We start from the raw sequence: 7,959 nt of genomic DNA, 5'->3' as shown, positions 1-7,959 counted from the left end.
AACTCATTCCAACTCTTGCCAAACCATCCGGACGACAAACACTAAAACAACAGCACCTGCAGTCCTGCACAGCACTCACTACTTACCCATGTCAACAGCGTGCAGACTCCCCCGTCACTTTTATTAAGGCGTTTTCAGCAGCACTTCGTGGAAGGCGAACGGTCCAGAAGTGTTTGCCCATATAAGCGAACGCTTCTACTGAAAACGATAGTAACACTGCCAGACGAATCTCCCTGGTCGCTCGCCGGAAAAACTATTGTACTCTTTAGTCGCAGGATCACGCCAAGCTGAGATAGCCTCATTCCACCGTAATGTAAAGATATTATCATGGGAGTGGGATAACTTAAGGTAAGGCTCAAATAAAACATTACACATTAATTTCTGCAGGGAATATTTTCTGACGGCCCTGGTACATGCGGCGGAGGCTGGATGCACATGTCCAAATGATTTTTGTAGCACAGATCTGCGTGCACCTTGTTCAAAAACATCTTGTCACAGACGTCACAGGTAAATCTGTTAAGTGTAAAAAAACTATTGGTAATTCTTTATAACAAGTCTGTCCCTCCCTTCCCCTCCATCCACCTCACTCCCCCCAAACAAGCTTGGGGGCCTGTGGGGAATCGGTGGTTTTGGTGGCGAAAATAAGTGCAATATGGGCATAAAAAAAACACACAAAAAACTACGGAAAATTTCCATAATATTTCAAGTTTTTCCAACCTAACCTAACCAAGCATAACCTAATCTAACCTATCATAACCTAACCTCCAATGTAAGCTAACTGGACCGCTCCCCCTGCTAGGGCATTAACCTAACCCCCCCCCGGTGGAATGAGGCTATCTCAGCTTGGCGTGATCCTGCGACTAAAGAGTACAATAGTTTTTCCGGCGAGCGACCAGGGAGATTCGTCTGGCAGTGTTAATATCGTTTTCATTTTTCAGTAGAAGCGTTCGCTTATATGGGCGAACGCTTCTGGACCATTCGCCTTCCACAAAGTGCTACTGAAAACGCCTTAGTCATTGTATTATTGTTACTATTGTTACTGTTATCATTATCATTAGTTATATTACTATTATCATTATAATTATTATCATTATAATTTTTAGTAGTAGTAGTAGTAGTAATAGTAGTAGCAGTAGTATCATTATTAATATTGTAATTATTACTATTACCAATATTATTGTTATTACTATTATTATACATATTTTTTGTGACTGTTGGTGCATTGTCTTTCCCGTCTTTGTGAAATAATTTAATTAGTCAGTCACTTATCTGTTAATTAAAGGAAATATTTGAGTGTCACTGAAGCCTGCTTGATAACCACATTCATTCTTGTTTTCTTAACTTGTTCGTTTTGCTGACTGTCACACACTCGTTTTTGTTTACGTGGTTATCACACTTGCCTTGCTGTGTAAAAATATCTAAGAGGATCCAAGAATAAAGCTCAGATTAGAAACCACTTGATGTTGAAGGCCACAAAGGCATCAATGGTCTGGATACGTGATGGCTCTGCTGATGGGAGGTTGTGAATGGCCATTGTACATTTACATTTTGCCGATGGCGAGATATCTAAGTGTTTGAATAACCTTCATCTCGGGGGTGAGTGTGTTTCTCCTCTTGGTGTTACTTTAAAAGATTGATAACAAATAAAATATCGTCACTATCTAGACAATATTTTGGGATGAGTTCAACGTCACTGAGCTCATGGAGACGTCCCTTCTTTGTAAAACATTCATCACTAGCATTTATGACCAGCTATATTTGTTTATGATAGATTTATGAATGAACTGCACCCTTTTGTCTCACTAGGACCGATGGACTTGGACATGACGGTTTGTAGAGCCACGCGCCATAATTTACGATACATATTGGGACAACCTGCCAAAATTACTTTCACTGTTTAGAGTTATCCTCAATTTTAAAATCCCCTAAACTATAAACTGTCAATTTTAAGGAATAATTTGGCCATTCAAGTGCTGACATCAAACTCTAGTTGACACGGCAGCCTCCGAGGGTTTTTTTTTTTTTTTTTTAAATGCTATCCACTTCTTTGGTTTACATATGGATATATTCCTTTTTTTTTATGAGATTTCATTCCTGTATTGTCCTAGTAAATTGCGTGAATAGCTTTGAAGTTATGGCGAAATTCGTAAGAAGATATAGGAAAATTTTAGATGGTTTGTCCTTCGAAACCAAGGAGGTTGAATAACAAGGCGGCATGACGTCACAGAAATTAACCCAGCGCGCTATTGGTCAACCACTGCCCCTACCTCCCCTTACACCCAAAACATTGCCGACCGCCTAATGAAAATACATGGAAACGCCCTAGTTACGCTCTTTATTTTCCGTCTTATGTCCATGTTCCGAGGCTGCCTACCATATATGTGACCTTAAAAGACTCTTAATAGTCGTGGCATACTGTGCCACGAAGATTTAGACGGTAAATCATACCTACAAATGAGATAATAGTGTTTTCCAGCTTTGGTGGGAAGCTGTCCTTGGGGCAAACGTGACTGAACGAGGTTATGTACACATGTGAATACACATGTGCATGTAGATGCAAACATGTATGTACATATACATGTACATTTAAATGAAGGATAAATAAACTGTATATCAGGTGAAAGTTGGCCTGAAGGTTGATTTTTCTTGGTGTAGCAATCATTTACGTCAAATTCTCTCTCTCTCTCTCTCTCTCTCTCTCTCTCTCTCTCATTTAAAATGATGTGTGATTTCATATCATTGCAGGGTACTGGAAAAAAACATCATTCACTGAAATTTTACTTCATTATTTGCTCCTTGTCATGCAATAAACGAGAAAAAGCAATCTTTTACTATAGTTTCTCCCGGAAAAGGCCTGATGTGTTTCTTTCAATATTGTAGCTATTTCGTATTAACACTGTTAATAACAAGTCTATTTGACATATTTATTAAATTATAATGTGATTTCAGACCATGTTTTTTTTTCTTCTTAGTTTTCCTCTAGTAATGAAAAAGGTGTCAATTTCCCATTGCTTAACACGAGAGAGGACAATGTTTTAGTTGTAAGTTACGATCGTAACCTCCGCCCACTGGCTTTCACTTTTCAGTACAGCGGGATAGGCGCCTGCCGCTCCTTTAATCTAATCTTCTTGTTCGAAACTTTTCTCTGATGAGGTCATTTTGTCATATTTGAGGGAGGTAACTATTGTAGAATATTTTGTTGTTGTTACTTACATATTAATCAATCATTCAATCAGGTCTGAGTGTACCCCAGGGCCCTTTAAAAATTAAATGGCCTCCTAGATGTCAATCGTTTTCTTAATTTTTTCCAGTATTACCTGGTGTTTCTTCTCTTCCACATGGAAGTTGGGGGGTATTATATATCTGATTAGTTAAACTGGTAATCTACACTATATATTTCATTACATATATGTTAGGTAATCATGATTTGTTTGCGTATTTATTTTTATTTAATTGGAACAAAGACGTCACCACGAGGGATTTATTTGGGAAGTCTACAGTACATAATAATATTATAAAGATGACTTTCAAACATCAACGAAATGTGACACGCACCCGCCCCCCTCCCTCAGAGTCACTGATAAGAGGCAGCTCATTATCCTTTGGCTCTCTATAGATGCCAACAGTATCCAGAAAAATAGTTATTCAGTTTTACAAAAGAAAAGTCATATAGTTCATTGTTAAATGACCAAAATCAGTGCATTACCTGAGTATTAGGTTTCGGTGAAACTTTTGCTGTTGCGTTAGACATATCAAAAGCTTTTGATAGAGTCTGGCATAAAGCTTTGATTTCAAAACTGCCCTCTTACGGCTTCTATCCTTCTCTCTGCAACTTTATCTCAAGTTTCCTTTCCGACCGCTCTATTGCTGCTGTGGTAGACGGCTACTGTTCTTCTCCTAAACCTATTAATAGTGGTGTTCCTCAGGGTTCTGTCCTGTCACCCACTCTCTTTCTATTATTCATAAATGACCTTCTTAACCAAACTTCTTGCCCTATCCACTCCTACGCTGATGATACCACCCTACATCTTTCCACGTTCTTTCAGAGACGTCCAACCCTTCAGGAAATTAACAGATCACGCGGGGACGCCACGGAACGCCTGACTTCCGATCTTTCGAAAATTTCCGATTGGGGCAGAGAAAATCTAGTAGTTTTCAATGCCTCAAAAACTCAATTCCTCCATCTATCAACTCGACACAACCTTCCAGACAACTATCCCCTCTTCTTCAATGACACTCAACTGTCTTCCTCTTCCACAATGAATATCCTCGGTCTGTCCTTTGCTGGAAACTTCACATCTCATCTCTTGCTAAAACAGCTTCTATGAAGTTAGGTGTTCTGAGGCATCTCCGACAGTTTTTCTCGCCCCTCCAACTGCTTACTCTGTATAAGGGCCTTATCCATCCCTGTATGGAGTACTCTTCGCATGTTTGGGGGGGGGTTCCAGTCACACAGCTTTGCTTGATAGGGTGGAATCTAAAGCTCTTCGTCTCATCAACTCCCCTCCTCTGACTAACTGTCTTCAGTCTCTTTCTCACCGCCGAAATGTTGCATCCCTTTCTATATTTTATCGCTATTTTCATGGTAACTGTTCTACTGATCTTGCTAACTGCATGCCTCCCCTCCTCCTGCGGCCACGCTGCACAAGGCTTTCTTCTTCCTCTCATCCCTATTCTGATCAAATCTCTAATGCAAGAGTTAGTTAACCAGTATGCTCAATCATTCATCCCTTTCACTGGTAAACTCTGGAACTCCCTCCCTGCATCTGTATTTCCAATTTCCTACAACTTGTCTTCTCTTAAGAGGGAGGTATCGAGGCATTTGCTCCCTTAATTCTGGCTGACGGTTTTGGCACTTTTTTTACTCTTTGGAGAGCCAGCGCTCAAGTGGGCTTTTTTCTAACTTTCTTTTTTTGCCCTTGGCTGGCCCTCTTCCCTACGTAAAAAATAAATAAATAAATAAATAAATATCGCAATGTTTTCATATATTTACTTAATTAAAAGGTACTTAGAAACTGAACTTGGCCATGGGACTTTACAAGTGTTGCCGTCATCATAATCGTATTTTAGAAACAAAAAGTGAGTTTAAGTGATTTCTCTAAAAATCTGCAATAAACTATCTAACACTACCTTAAAGGCCAATTAAGTTCTTGAACTTGACAAGTTGACAGTTTATAGTTTAGAGGACTTGCATACAGTAAGGCTGTCTATTCCAAAAAGGTGGATAGCCAAGACAAAGCACACAAATTTCACATTCATTTAAAAATAATGATAAAAAACAATATGCTCATTATTTTTTCTAGTTTGGTTCATCATGGATAAATACAAAATTTCTAATTCAGGCATTGATGTTTAAATTATATTTAAACATTTATAAGACAATTGCACTCATGCTAACAACCTATGAAACTATTCAAACACTAATTCTTTAAGGATGACTACACGACCACAAGCAACTGCCACAATCTCAAAACTTCATCAAATTACTGAGATTTAAAATTAAATACATTTTGTTTTAATTCAACCTTCTTCCATTCCTTCAAACTGTCACACTATACAGTTCTGAATGAATGAAAGAAGCAAGGACATACCACCACCCACACCTACAAACCCATTCCATTCCTCAGCATAGTGTCCATGCTTGTTACTTGATGGATGTAGGTTTGAACTCCACTCAGTAAGTACTTCTCACTGACAGTAAGTTTCCTTTGAGCAAGGTGTTGGTATGTAAGGTCTTAGCTTACAACAATGATTGGACTGAATTCTTAACTCTTTGCAGTTTATGATCATGAGTACTCACAACCACTCACCACAGTCCATTCAGCCACAGTATGTCCTCCACAATGAGTTTACAAACATTTCACAATCACTGACTACACTGCTTTTTAATCATAAGCTCTCTCAATCTCTTTCACATAACTACTTGTACAAATAAATTTGTGATAAAAAATATAAGGAGGAAATGGTCTTACTGCTATAGCAAACCAACATCCACATCAATAATCCTATCAAGTGTGTGTGTGTGTGTGTGTGTGTGTGTGTGTGTGTGTGTGTGTGTGTGTGTGTGTGTGTGTGTGTGTGTGTGTGTGTGTGTGTGTGTGTGTGTGTGTGTGTGTGTGTGTGTGTGTGTGTGTGTGTGTGTGTGTGTGTGTGTGTGTGTGTGTGTGTGTGTGTATGTGTATATATATATATATATATATATATATATATATATATATATATATATATATATATATATATATATATATATATATATATATATATATATATATATATATATATATATATATATATATATATATATATATATATATATATATATATATATATATATATATATATATATATATATATATATATATATATATATATATATATATATATATATATATATATATATATATATATATATATATATATATATATATATATATATATATATATATATATATATATATATATATATATATATATATATATATATATATATATATATATATATATATATATATATATATATATATATATATATATATATATATATATATATATATATATATATATATATATATATATATATATATATATATATATATATATATATATATATATATATATATATATATATATATATATATATATATATATATATATATATATATATATATATATATATATATATATATATATATATATATATATATATATATATATATATATATATATATATTCAACTCTCAATTAATGCAAGGGTTATGTTCTTGGAGACATTATGTTATTCTAAATTGAATTATTTAAACATAATTTTCCCATAGAAGACAATGGTAATAAGGAGAGTTAATTCCTGGTCACTGGGAAAGTCTGCTATTTTGGGAATTTTCTTACTTAAACATTAAAAAAAAATAAATAAATAAAAAAATAAAAAAATTAATACATCACTAGGTCAAATCTTGCATGGAACACCAAAAACAAAGGAGAAGCTGAGTAGGAGGCATTTGTTGGCCACTTCTTTTTTTGACCCCTTAAGTTTGAGTGTTGCATTCACCACATTTGTATCTCATCCTCTATGCCTGCTATAATTTCTCGGAAATATAAAGCAGAAATAAAAGCTATTCCAGCAGTTAGGTGAAGAAACAAAATAATATCCATGTAAAACATACGTGTAAGTCACTAATGTCTCCAAAAAATTAACAGTGTGATGGTGAGGTTAATTAAGTAAGGAAGGGTCAGAATGGGTTGGTGTTGGCAGTGTTGAAAACCCATCCAGTTATGTAACAATAACTTGCTCTGGTGTACATATAGTCAGTAAGTGAAACAAAATCTGGGTATGAGTGAGAATTGTATGCCCCACTGAAGTTACAAAGAGAAAAGTTGATGGTGAGGGAAGTGCTATTTCAATAGTAGTTCACTATCACTCAGTGCCACAGAATCAAGGTGATCCTCATTGCATGATTGTATATGAATACAAAGATATGATATTCATTATAGCAGGCAATAAAGGGGTGTAAACAAAAATATTGTGGTGAAAGCAACATACAAACTTAAGGGGTCACAAGCAGAAGCAGCCAACGCTGATCAGCAGCGGACAAATGCCTCCTCATTTCCTGCTTTGTTTTTGGTGCTCCATGCAAAATTTCACTTTGTTCTTCATAAAACACTCCTTTCTTGGTGGTAAAACTTGTAAAAAGCTAATAAAAATGTTGTTTTGTGACCATTTAATGTATATATAAGACAGCAACATCTCCTTGGGAGCTGGTGTTACCAACACCTTGCTAGCAACCTTGTTACCATGACAAAGATGTCACTCTATATGTTGATGGATACCATTTCGTGGCTGGAAGTTGCTCCTTTCACTGTTAAGTTTCTTGGATACTGGCCCAGAGTGTCCCAGTGCAGTTCTCGCCAGAAGCAGCGTGTGTGCAAGTGACGTCAAGTTGAGTTAAACTGCATTAAATTGAA

At 35.9% G+C, this 7,959-nt stretch overlaps 1 protein-coding gene across 4 annotated transcripts in view; it reads right to left on the bottom strand.

Moving 5' to 3' along the window:
* LOC123514300 overlaps positions 1 to 569 on the bottom strand; it is an 8,824-nt gene extending 8,255 nt beyond the window's left edge. Inside the window, exon 1 of one of the 4 annotated variants that reach the window (XR_006677557.1) lies at positions 87 to 568. The gene's annotated coding sequence lies outside the window, so the exon portion shown is untranslated. Of the gene's footprint in view, positions 1 to 79 lie in introns of all 4 variants that reach the window. The other 3 variants (XM_045272123.1, XM_045272122.1, XM_045272121.1) reach the window with 3 other exon arrangements.
* Between the last annotated feature and the right edge of the window lie 7,390 nt (positions 570 to 7,959).

The sequence above is a fragment of the Portunus trituberculatus genome, chromosome 37 (genome assembly GCF_017591435.1).
Source record: "Portunus trituberculatus isolate SZX2019 chromosome 37, ASM1759143v1, whole genome shotgun sequence".
NCBI classification, from domain to species: domain Eukaryota; kingdom Metazoa; phylum Arthropoda; class Malacostraca; order Decapoda; family Portunidae; genus Portunus; species Portunus trituberculatus.
This window is presented reverse-complemented; position numbering and strand designations above follow the sequence as displayed.